Genomic DNA, 13302 nt, shown 5'->3' with positions numbered 1-13302 from the left:
ATTATGAGTTTGCGTTGCACTTCACAACGTTGACTTCGGTTGAAATAAGTGAACCCGTTGTAAGCCGTCCGGTAAGGCTGCAGGCATTACTACAAAGGGCAACTCTACAGGCTTCTCATCTTTCTTTTTGCTGTGATATGCCAGTAGCATCCAGATGGAAACGTTTCATCAGGAGACGGATCTCATCACCAAAAAACACGAATAAAGGTTTTCCAAATGCCAATTTCTCATCCCTGGGAAGATGAGTCGTTTCGTCGATGCTTTTGTCTCTTTTTGTAGCACCGGATACGATGGTGCTAGGAACTAGGAATCATTCGTTGAAAATTCATTCGTTGGTCTTTTGCCTGTCTGTGAACAAAAAGTCCTTTTCACACCACATCATTCCCATATCACGCGACGGAACGCATCCTCGATGCACCTCACTGCCATAATGAGGTGTTGACGATGAGCCTTTTTACGCTTGAATGGGTTCGAACACTGGAACCCTCTGCATTTTGGTCCCCGCTGCTTGTCTCCGTTTGGAGATACAAATCGATTACCTTTTATTTGCTTCCATTTGTAGTGCCCGGCCCTGAACGGGGAAAGTTCAACCTTCAGCAATGGCGGATTGCTAAAGGTGCAACTAGTAGCACACATGTTCGCCTCACCTAAGCTACGTTTGCATGTTTAGCAAAGCTTTCGTTGGCAAATATACGAGCCAACAGGTCATCAGCAGGATGTGTACATCGATGGATTCATAAATACCGATGTCTATGCAGGACCTAGCTCTATGCCTGAATGGCTTTCAATAGAATCACCTTTCCTGTTCCTGTGATTAAACGTTCTCTCTCTCTCCCTCTCTCTCTACGTGTGCCTGTTATACATACGTATTATTTGACCGTTCCATTTGAAGCACTACCACAAAACGCATACAACATTTGTTGAATTGATAATAGAATGTTCGTGCGGCCCTGAAATGATGTGGATGTCGTGCTGGTTCGCCCAACTCCGGCTACGAAACACATCCTCACGGGCATTTGCTTGGAAGAGACGAATTTGCATTTGCAAATTGGTTTGTCCGGAACTTTATGCAAAACGTTGCGTACACCATTCAGGCGCCAGCACTCAAACATCAACCATGACATTGCAATGCAGAATGTCCTTCTCGTGCTTGGACATACGGTGTTGTTCTAGTAGGAGTGCCTAGTGCTAGATTCTAGAAATTCTATCCATCGTATGCTGGCTATGGCTTACCGAAAAAAAAAATTGTCGGAAGCTATGATACCTTTTCATGCACTGAAACGCATTGTTCCGATACTAGGAAAATGTTTATGAAAAATGCTTGCTATTGTAAAGCATTGTTTTAAACAACCAACCATACTCTTATCAATTTTTCGCTCTATTTCGTTTTTCAAAAAATGCAACTTGTAGCTAACGGCTAAAAGCTTATTCGAATTCAATCATATTCGGCCATCCCAATAAGGGCGGAAGCAATAAATTACCTTCCAATAAAAAAACACAACGGAATACATAATACATTGCATACCCTCGGGCCGTTTTGGAATATAATGATGGACCGGAATATTTCAACACTCTAACCTTTTCCCTAAGAGACAAAAGTTATATAAACGAACTTGGAACAGGACGCAAAACATTTAAGATACAGGTATCTGCCTTAATAATCGTAATAAAAAAGGCTTCCAATAAAACAGCATATCAATATGCTCGACCAATAATCGTAGAAGCGTAAAATTAATGTAGAATACAAGTTTCCCGCCTTATTAACGTCCCAACACATCGTGCCTATTGAAGGTGAACGGGAGTTTTCGTGCTGTGCTTCAGTTTCCGCCCCATTTGGCGAACAATCAACAAGTATTTGCTTCTGTTTACCGTAACAGTAATTGCCTGCTGTCAACGGGACCGGCATGCCAATCACATCATCACCACTGTGTCTATATTCTTGGAGACGAATGCTTCCGTTTTGGAGCACTTCAGCACTCAAGAACTCCTCCAGCAGCTCAAGCTCGTATGATAAAGCTAATCTTCTGCCGTTTGCTGTTTTCTTGTCAGCGAAAGCACGGCACGGAACCGGAAATGGTCGTGAAATGAGCGCAAAACGCAAACGGGAAACGTAGAAGGTTTTTACCATCGGCCAGCGACCGTTGATAAATAATTAACGAACCTCGCAACCGGGCGATCGGGAAAGCTTTGTGTGCTAACAGAGGATGGCCCTTTCTTTCTTTTGCACAGTAGCATTGACTAAGGTGACCACCGCTTCACATTCACTCGGTGAAATGGCAAAAACTGACCAAGGGATTATCTCCCAAACAAGACTCCCCAAAACAAAACAAAAAAGACCGCCAATATCTAACGACCTGCTCGACGCGTTTACGTTCACTAATTAGCAGAAGATTAGGCGGGAAAGTGAAGACCTGTCTATGGAGTTCGTTTTCGGATTCAGCGAAAGTTCGCCATCGCCGGTGACCCGGGGTGGTCAACAATTTTGCCTGCTAGCAAATGGTTTGTGACATCAGAGCTGCCCGCTCGAGGTGAAAGGGACTATTTGGAGGTAGAGGGTAGTTTGAAACCCCCGGAAAGGCAGATAAGCAGACCGAGCTAATCAAGATCTTACCAATGTTGATCACCTGATACCACAAAGGCCCCTCGAGGCAAAGTAAATCAAAATGACAGTAGCGGATTTGGTTCATTGTTTCGGTACGCGATTGGATAGTGGTGATTAGTGGAATAGATTTGAAAAATTAAAGATTACATTTGGAAAAGTTCGTCAAATAAAACAAACTATTTTGGTTGTAATTAAGTTCTTTTTAGCACAAGCTTATTTATGTAATATTTTTTATATCCATTTTTGTAATTAAAATTAAAGAAAGCAAGCAAAACAGTTGAGGCATCTACTTACTGTTTAAAGAAATATTTTTTTCGCATCAATTACCTGCAATTATAAGAAAAAATGTTTATTAGTTGCGTTAGTAAACGGCTATCAAGAACTCAACTATAAATAGTTTGTTTTGAAATCAAACTCAACGCTTAATAGGTGTTATTACTATCTACTGCTTCAAGTAACCTGAATTATGAGTAAATGATTCAACTTCTGCATAACAATAATGAAATAACGAACCCATCATCTTAACGCAACATTTAATGAACCGGAATGCACTTTAGCCGTTAAACGGCCCCGGGTTAATAAACTCGTGAGAGCATCTTTCCCACCCTTCCCTAGCGCGAACCGTGTCAAACGCTAAAAACCACTTTCCTATTCCATGCTGTTCCTCCGGTTCGTGCTAAACATCGGTAGCAACCACACAATTGAACAAATTTCAAACCAAAATGTACAGTTGAGAGCAAAAAAAATAATATTCGCACAATTTCAACACTGTTTTCCGGCTCATCAAACAAAAGCTGGAGAGGGAATTTTCTTTCAGTTTTCTCGCTCCCCCCCATTTTTTGCACCTGCAAGTCCGTGAACTTTTGGTTCGTTCGGGTTCCGACCAGTGATTTGAAGTGCTGTCAATAATAACTATAAAAAAATATATATACACAGTCAAATGGCGCCATCAAAGCAATTTCCGCTAATTAGCCAGTTGCTCGCGCATAGACAACGCCACAGAGAGGTAATGGATGAGCAAGATATGGAGACAGGAAAATTAACGCCTCCAGTGTAATGCTTTTTTTCTTCTATCGATGTTATGAAGATTTTTCGGTTTTTTGTTCCATTGATGTTTTTAAGGAAATGCGCGTCGATGCGTCGGTGGTCGAGTTATATTGGCGATACAAAATAAAAGACTACATTAAAACATCAATAAAGCATCGCCGTCGCCGTGGTTCGTATGTTGCGCCGTAAGGTCAATGCCCATTGGTAAGAGGCGCGCCATTTCACCTACGCATCCGCCGCACGATGTCTAATTGCTTGCGACGTCAAGATTGGCACATTCGTACGGCAAATCATTTCCTCACTCCCACCACAACAACACAATTATCGCATCGATGACACTCATCTATAGCAGCACGAAATCACGCCATGTCAAAGCCATGTCTACCAGAGGGTACGAAGACCGAACGCTGGGAAATTCATAAAACAATCATTATAACCTCCCACAGACACACACAGAGGCCAAAGATGGCTGCTGTACGTGGGTGGTTGGATGGGTGTGCATGGCAGACCAGCAGCGGCGAACGGTATCCATCCTCCAAGAAAGAAGAGAATCCGAATCCACAAACCACAAACAAAACAAACGGGCGAATTTATCTTCCACACTCCACCGGGTGCTGAGGCTGTCTGCTGATCTCACGCCTTACACTAGGCTACAAAGTACCAACAAGCCCACCGAGGCTAAAGAGTGTAGAAAACACACCTTGCCGAGCATCTGTCAACAGCAGTGTTCGGGGTAATCACCTGAAGATGCACCTGGAGAAGAGAGAGCTAGTAGCAAGACACTCACTAATGCTGCCATTTTTCTACAATCTTTGTAGCTGAGTCGCGTGCAGACGAGTGGAAAATTTGTTGCAATTTTTACTGCAACTTGCACCCGGGTGGGCCGGGATGGGAAGCGGTTTACCGGTTTCTTCTTTTGGTAAATGGTGCATTGAAAAATTATGCTGATTTTATTTTTCACTTTAGCGACGCTTTCTGTCGAGTTTATGCAACGGAAAAATGGGGAGACGAGTGGTAGGCTTTATTGTTTTTAATAAAGCTCAGACTTTTAGTTGAAGGTTGAAGCCGTAAAAACATTTAACGTTGCTAAAGAATGTATAAGCAAATATGTTAGTTATAACAGATTAAAAGAGGTTAAAATAAGAAATATCATTGTGAAGAAAATCTTTATTCTTTATTATTTTTTTCTTCTGTTTTGTTTTGTTTGTCCTTTTCCACAAAGCATCTGTCTATTAGAAAGCCTTTTGATTGTGAAATTACATCTCCAAATGCTTTCAGTCATGTTCCTTCCCGTGCAGACGGGCTAATCGGCCCCGTCGTTGTTTATCCGTTAAACTGTCTCAACTGTCATTACGAACTCGGCAACCGAGACAGTTTATCCGGGTGAGCGGACCCAACTCTGGCTACACTGCTGCATCTATTGTTTTGTGTGCTTCTGCATGGTTTGCTGCATTTGGCCATGAATATAATGCGCTGCATTGTACCAGCCACTTATGATTTTGTCGTCCATTTTTGCGGGGAGAGAGAGAGAGAAATGGTAAAGTACACGTGTTTCTGATGGGACGGAGAAGGGTTCGAGGGTTATAGTTAGACTTAGCCTTTTTGAAATTTGCCTCTGCAAAAGCATTGAAATTTCGCAGACCCTTGTAAACAACTCCATTGTTGTTGAACATACAACAGTGAAGCTTAGCAATTGTTGGTTTCACACAACAATAAAAGGTAATTTTGCAGCCGTTAAGAGGGACTAGTTGGAAAAAAAGGTTGATAATACAATTCGTACAAGTTAAAGGGAATTTTGATTGAAACATATTTGCTCTTACAACGTTTAGTTTGTGGATGTAGAGTCGCGAAATAAGTCTATATGGGCGAAAGATGCCTTAAATGTGTACAGCAAATTGCATACCTTTGTTTGGCTTATCCTGAAAGTATGCAATTTGCAATACGAAACGATGCGAATCGTGTTGGCGTTGTAAGTAAGGAATTAATTTACATTCCATAAACAGTTGAAGTGAATTATTTACCCATTACATACTTCAAGTCAGTTTATCAAATTAATTAATTGTACACATGCAACTGTTCTGCTGTAAAGTTATCATAAATTCAAAATCAAATAACATCATTACCGACCAGAATGAGGTTGTGATTTGCGTTTATTGTCTATCTTAATCCTTCCGTGCAACAAACCCATACAAGTCCTCGAATTTCTGTCCTTTCGTGGACATTTACTCATGTAGCACGCGCCAACAACAACCAACCGCCCTGAAGCACGCTGCAGTCAACCGAATCCAACACTTGCACTTCATTATTTAGCCCTGCAGAGGCCATTGTCAGCGAAGCAATACTTGCTTGCTTAGCTAAAATGAATAAATCGATCCATGTGTGCTTAGCTGGCCCTAAAGGCAAGCAATGTCCAGCCATAATAACGATGGCTCCAACTCGTGTTGGTGTTAGCCGCGGTAGGACTCCTGTTTCCTCGGTTCGCGGTTGCTCCGTTCGGTGGCCGCTGCACGTCTGTCAACAGATGCCGGTTATGCATGTAAATGGCAATGCAATTTCCCATTGACACAAGCGGTCCATTTGCACACCCGTACTTTCGTGTCCTTCTGACCGGGGAGCGACCGCACGGGACGAACCTTTTGATGAAAGCCAACATGCACATGGAAGTGTGTAAATATGGCATGGAATAATGTTGTTCCATCGTGGTCTTGCTGTGGATGACACACAAATCCTTAAGCCATAGGCTGTATGGTTTACACGCTAATACTAATCAATCCATAGCACAGTAGATACTACACGATAGGGAACAAAATACCACATATCCATGTTTTGATGTACCTTTAACAGAAATTCATGGAAATTGAAATATAAACTAATCGAAACCGTAATTGAGAAAAAAAATTGAAGATAATGAAAAAATAAAAGTTCAATAAAAATATTGATCCTTAAAATGGCAAAAAGCCATTAATCTTACGAAGCAAATGTTGCATCTGGTGCTAAATTCCATCTCATCATTCGACGGGCTATTCGATACGTCAACCGTTCGCAAACAAATTCCCTCATCCTCTCATCAGAGACAAATTTCACAACAAACAGCTGCGACCAGTGTCCCATGTACTCGAAAGCATAAATTTACACTTCATCATGCACCTTGGACGGCCCCTTGTTTATTATGCACGAGTGGTTCGAGCGAGATGATTAAAGGATTCCCGGTAAATACAGTTTCCAAACAACGGTTGACCATCGATGATAATTTAAACAGCAAACAAACTGCCAGCTGAGTTAATATTGACCAGTGTTGTGGATTCATAATGATAAAGGAATGTGATTTAATTAGCTCACTTTGCGTTACTGATTTGTGGAATAAAAATATGTTGTAGCGCAGAAATTTTTTGAAGACGTTTGAATAGGTGTTTACAAACTGCATCACAAAACGCCTAAAGTTATGCAATTCCTGTTCAAAACTCTGTTAATACCTCTTAAAGTGTTGCTTTAACTAAAAATGACATTTAACTTACAGGTAGAGGTAACAAACGAAGAATTATTATTTGGTTTTGATGTGTCAACCAAGAACAGATGTTACTTAGTTTTATTGTCCTCACTTACATCACTAACTATCATTACTATCCAAAATCGCGTTGAAAAAGCCGACAAAGCGTACCCATCAAGACTCTTTTGCATTCCATTTCGGCCATTCCGTTTGCTTTAATATCAAATTGAATTAACATTCGGCATGAACGCAACATTATACCTTTATGAAGCTCCAGAAGCTAATTTGTAGCCGAATGACGCTTCCTGCTTCTAATGAATGGTGAGAAACATTCTGTCGGAAAGGTTTTGTTTGGAAAGTTTTAGACCTTTCATCTGACGCTGGTGAGCGCTGGATGCAATCGCAAAAATAAAAGAAACGATTCCAATGGAACGAGAGCAACAGCGTTTGTCATTCTGCCGTTCCCGGTTGTTGCACATCGAAATTAGACCATTCGTAAATGGTAGTTGCGTGTTTCTAATGCCTAGATAAGACAAGTTTGAATGAAGCAAGAAGCAGAAAATTATGAATTATGTGTAAAACTCGTCGTGTACTCTATTTTTTTTTTGTTCCAATCCAGCACACCATTCCAGCTATTCCCGATGGAAGCTAAGAAGCTCCAGAAATGGCCACCGGGAGGAATTGTTCAAAATTAGCAATGGCGTTAAATAATTCATCGTCAACCCGTCGACCAGCTTTGTTCATGGCGAATTCCAACCTCTCTATCAAAAAAAGATTCCAAACCACTCCAAAACCTTGACCGGCAACACTGTATGACCTTCCCATTGGGCAGCACTAGACAGTCAAGAAGTAGTCGTGGATATAAAAGAAAGAAAGAAAATCAAGTGTGCAAAAAAAAAGAGCAAACTTCACCTGGGTGCTACGGCACGGAAGCGTTTTTCCACAAGATACCGCTATGTTTATGAACGTCGTTACAGACCCCGAAGTTGCTTTTCGCACGTACATCAGAGACAGCGGAGAAAGAAATCACTCGCAAAGCCGTGATACCTCAAAAGACCGCTTCATTCTGCCATTGCTCAAGAATCCCCTCGCAGTTCGCCAGCTGGCTAGAAGTTGTTATCTTCGGGTCTCTGTGATTCGACCGGAACGTGGCGTTAAAGTGGAACTGGAATGGGAATGGAAGTTTTTTGCTATCGACTAACTTGTTGACGTGAACCCACAGTTATCGGTTTGCATATTACTACAGCTGGTTCGAAGCAGAGCCGGAAGCAGTCCACCAACAAAAAAGCCATACCTCTGGTAGCGGGAACAGGCGACGCGTTTAATTAGATATAACTTAGACATCACCAACCAACCTCTCTTGGAAAGTCATCTTAACCGCCACCAACCATTTGTCACCTACCCTTTTTTTCTTGCCCAGCCCTGTGAGCTAAGGTAAGTACTCTGCTTGATGTACCACAACATTCGCCTAATGGAACTTTGTTGTAGACATAAAAAGCCTACCAGTCGGACATTGCCGATGCGGAAGTATACGCACTTGTCCGCGAGTACGGGAGTCGTGAAAAAAGAGCAAAATAATCTTTCACCAATGGCTCTTATGCTTCTTTTAAACGCTCATCTTCATCATCATCATCATCGTTCGTCTTTCTAGCGGTTCTTGGAGGTAGACTCGTGCCATCTTCCCCCCCTACGGGGCGTGTATCTTGATTGATGAGACTTTAACACTCAGCGACAGCCATCGTTAAGATATGCGGCCTAGATATGTATAAAGTAAACATTGCTTCCGGTGGAAACGTGTGTATGAGTTTTTTGGGCTAAACATTGGACGATTTCGGTGCAGTGCGTAAATCCTATTGAGCGAAATAGCTTGGTTCTTTTTACTTTGAAGATCTTGATTTGTTACACGAGATAACAAATAAAACATTTTTATTCATCAAGATTATTGTTTAGTTGCAGTTTAGATAAACGAGGCAGTTGAGAGGGCCTCTTAGAAGGCCTAAGATAAAAATATTGACAATTTCTCTAAAGTATTGATATTTTTCTAGATATCAAATGTATAGATTTGTGCAGTTAAAGATGAAGCGGGCTTTTTTTCTGTTAGCTTAATAACCTTTCGTCACACCAAACAATAGCTCATTAAGCTTCAATTAAATCCTATTGCATTCAACCACAAAAGGTGTCCTGCCGTTAATGAAGGTTCTCACCGAGTATCCAATTGCAAGTACAGTGCAAGTCATGATACTTAGACTTTTTGAATAACTCCTACAAACCACCTTCAGTATTGCTGTTTATATGATTACCACAAGCGCAAAAGGATCGATCGATCATGACTGGAAATTATTGGAGTTCGGTTTGTTGCTCAACGTCACGTCGTAATGTAATTACGGCGAATTAAGGTATTGACATTACTGAACTGCCGTGACCTTGTTAAGACCCAGGCGCTAATGATGTGAACATTACCAACGAATTTAATCGTATAGGAACGTTGAAGGGGTGTCTTGGTGCTAATGATATCTTGCTGATATTTTGTATTCTTGTTGACATTATGCTTGGTTTTGCAAATCTATCATATCGATGTTCTGTGTTCATTAGATCCAATAATTTCACCTTCAATCATAACATGATAAGGTAATACAAATTTACGGTTTCAGATAGCAAATAAGGAAAATAAAAACTATAAAAATAAATGGTTCGATCGAGAAATATCATTCACCCACCAAAAACAAGGTCAACTATCACTGTGTTGATTTCGGCGCCACTGGTCCTTCAAGATACGGCGATCCAAAAAAAAAACACAAAAATGTTTCACTGACAACGGTTTCACTTTCATACATCACTGTCCGAAAAAGTCCGAAACGATATGTGACACTTGCCCCGATAAATGTCACCGTTTGTTTGCGGCTTAGAGATCGGCGTTAAAGCTGACCACACTAGTCTGCCGGATTATCCAAAACAGACGCCAACTCAACGCCAGGCACTGGGAGTCGTAACAATGTGGGTGTAGGTGTTTTGGATTCCGATCGTGGGTTTCGTTGCCAAATTAGGTACCACGGGTTGGTTGTTCGTGGCGCGTTGTTGCGTGGTACGGTGGTTCAAGTTTAGCATTTCGTGGTGATTTTTTTTTCGTTTTCGTTTGTTTTGGCAAAGAAATGAAACACTATGAAAAACTTACTCCGTAAACAATGAGTTTTTGGTTGAAATAGAGTTCAGCCATGTGGTTTCACGTACAAACCCACACGAACGTGGCAGCGATCGTGAATGAAATGGATCGCTCGTCCACAACAGTCGAGGACACCCACATGGTGTAGCAAATTATAGGATCGTTAATGCAGATTTTAAGCACAACTTACTGAGCGCTAAATGATGCGCTTTACTAGCCGAAAATCGTTGCTTTATTTGCCAGCGACACACATGGGAAAAAGGAACAAGAAACAATCTTTGAAACAGTTGCGGTAAGAATTACACAGGGCAACACATTCGATTGACATTGAAGGTAATGATGGTTCTGTAGGGTATTGATAAAAAAATCTACTGAACCTCTCCAATATCTAAATGCTGGTAGGCGTTTCGAAAGCTTGTTTTTATGACAATGCCTAGGTTTGTAACTAACAATCAATAATGGCGTACGCACCATACATGGACTGATGAGCCTTTTGCGGAGGTGTCTCAATCATCAAACAAATCTGCCCGTTGATGAGCGTTTGCGCAAGTTGTTTCGTTGTGCATCAAACGACAAATGTGTGTCATTTGCTTGATATTGCAAAAGCACAATTTGATCGCCGCCAATTGAAAACACTGGCGCTTGGCGATGCTAATTGGCTGCACTACAATGGACAACGGCTGCGCTACTACGTGACACTTGTCCCGGAACGACAGTCCCTCTGTCGGGAAAGTAGTGAAACTTGACCCGCTTTTCGATCAATGTCACATTTATTAGTTGCCACCAATATCACTTTAATTGTTTTGCGGTGTGTACTTCGCTAGTGCCTTTTATTTTCAATAATTTATTGTCACTATTGACGCCGTTGTTTTAGTGTTTACACTTCCCTTTCCTTTACTGTCAGTTCCTCCAGTCCGCCATGACAGTGTGCACCCTTTATGGGTGGCGTGGCAATTGTTAAAGCGCAAAAACCTTCACCATATCCGCCACCGTTTTGCGTACCAGTGCACATTTTAATCTCTCGCAACCATTTTAGCTACCACTGCGTCTGAGGGACGAAGGTTTCAATCTCACGCTGGATTGCGGCAATGATCGTTTTCCGTTCGGATCGATTGGTGATCGATACGATGAAGGTACATGGTTTTGTTTTTTGTAAAAGGGAAGGAGATTGATTAATCGTAAAGCGTTGCTACCGAAATGGAGTTACTAGGAGTTGGCATTTCTACCCCCCTCTTCCAGGTTATTGATGTTGAAAAGTGTAAACAATTGTTTGGGAGGGAAATTGATCTTAACATGAGCTAATGCGTTACTGATGTTTGTTTGACAGACGCAAGGTTTGCTAAAACAAACATTCAGCTGATGAGTTTGTTGCTGTACACGTATGAGAGTATAATTTCGACAAAACAATTGATTACTTACTGGAAAATCCAATCTACGTGAAGAAATATTTCAAACTCTTCAGAAGCTGCTAGAATTTTAAGTCGTTCACCAATAATCTATATCAGCACGAAGCTTACGCACTTTAGTGAGCAAAAGCCGCCAACCTAATGCATATAGTTTTATCACACAGTACCAAGCTGTTTATTCCCTGCTGAATCACCTTATCTTATCACACACGATTTATTAGAAGGACCGGTGCAGGTAAACAACCTCCTTACTGCTTCTTATCACCGTCAGCGTGGGTTGTGCGCTCATATACCAGCTGTTTGGTTGATTTGATGTTGCCTATGCAAACATTATTACCCCCGGCCAGCTTCCTGTGCCAACCATTCGGTAACACTGTTTACTCGAACGAAATTGCACCAATACTTGTGGAAGGAAAGCAAACGTTAAACAGCACCGATGACGATCGGCCGGGTGGAGTTGACATCGAAACTTTGCGGCACAAAAAGGTGGACCCTCTTGTTCGCAATTATTCGCCTACCATATGGGTTGAGCGAATGCACGTAATGGTTTTGACATTCCGGTTCGAAAAGACACTAAACTGGGGAGGTCACCACTAACTGCAAATAACCCTCGGGTGTTTATTTTTTATTTTTTTTTGGGGGATCCACTCTCAATCACCGCTTCACTTTCGTTCGCCCACGACCGTTCGCGATCTAATCGATGCAACAGATATTGATACAGTCGTACGGTACGAGGTGGGACAAATAAATTCCCAATCAAATAACCTATTGACCGGTTGACGGTTGACCACTACTGGTCGTCGAACACCCACACGAACACACACACACATAAACAAATTGGTTGTTCAAATGCAAACACTGCACCGAGAATGCATCTGCACTAAATAAATACACGCACCAGCTCGTACGATGCGATCGCGGAAAGGCACAAAAGCACAAAATCGTAACCACCAGCAGCTTGGAATGCGCGTACGTCCGACGCCGAGACACGTTTCGTAGAAATGGCGCTAAAAGCGAATGCGTACGCACTGTCGACGGCAACCACAGCTAAACTGACACTGCGTGCAACATTCCCGAGCCGAAAAAAAGCACAACCCCCAGTGCTAGGCGTGAGTGCGGAACGAGAGATAATGCGATATTAAAATGGGACCGTGAGCGAGAGAGAGTGAGAAAAGCCCGCCGGATGCTGACACTCTCACACATCCCATCCCCGATGTCTGATGCAAGTAGACGATCTGATCGCGAACGGAGAGGGAGTGAGAAAGGAAGGGAGGAAGACAGGGAGTGGGGGGTGGGGGATGCACTTTCCTGCACAACAACACGATCTTCTCAAAAGTTTGTATGCTGTCGATCGATCGTTGCATCAAAACTTGCTTTCTTCTCTCGTTCTCTCCCGTTCTCTCCGAATGTGGCGGCGATCGTGACGGAGCGTGGCAGCGTTACCAGGCGGTAAAGATGAAATGAATGAGCGCGAAGGAAACGACGCGGCGTTTAGCTGATCGTAATCGATTACAGAAACCGTATCACGATGAAATTAGTGCAAGTGGAACGGTGACCATAACAGCTGGACGGAAAAAACAAACAAAAGCCAATCAACCTC

The 13302-nt window shown here is 42.1% G+C and overlaps 1 protein-coding gene across 4 annotated transcripts in view; it reads right to left on the bottom strand.

The window, feature by feature from the left end:
• The window catches only part of LOC125771279 (rap guanine nucleotide exchange factor 4), a 112668-nt gene that overhangs the window by 52413 nt on the left and 46953 nt on the right, over window positions 1–13302 (bottom strand). Inside the window, exons 1-2 of one of the 4 annotated variants that reach the window (XM_049441744.1) lie at window positions 11716–12880; window positions 2897–2929 (exon numbers count right to left, since the gene is read on the bottom strand). The exons of 2 other annotated variants lie outside the window; for them this stretch is intronic. The gene's annotated coding sequence lies outside the window, so the exon portion shown is untranslated. Of the gene's footprint in view, window positions 1–2896; window positions 2930–11715; window positions 12881–13302 lie in introns of those variants that run through there. One more of the 4 variants, XM_049441745.1, reaches the window with a different exon arrangement.

The sequence above is a fragment of the Anopheles funestus genome, chromosome 3RL (genome assembly GCF_943734845.2).
Source record: "Anopheles funestus chromosome 3RL, idAnoFuneDA-416_04, whole genome shotgun sequence".
Lineage (NCBI taxonomy): Eukaryota > Metazoa > Arthropoda > Insecta > Diptera > Culicidae > Anopheles > Anopheles funestus.
This window is presented reverse-complemented; position numbering and strand designations above follow the sequence as displayed.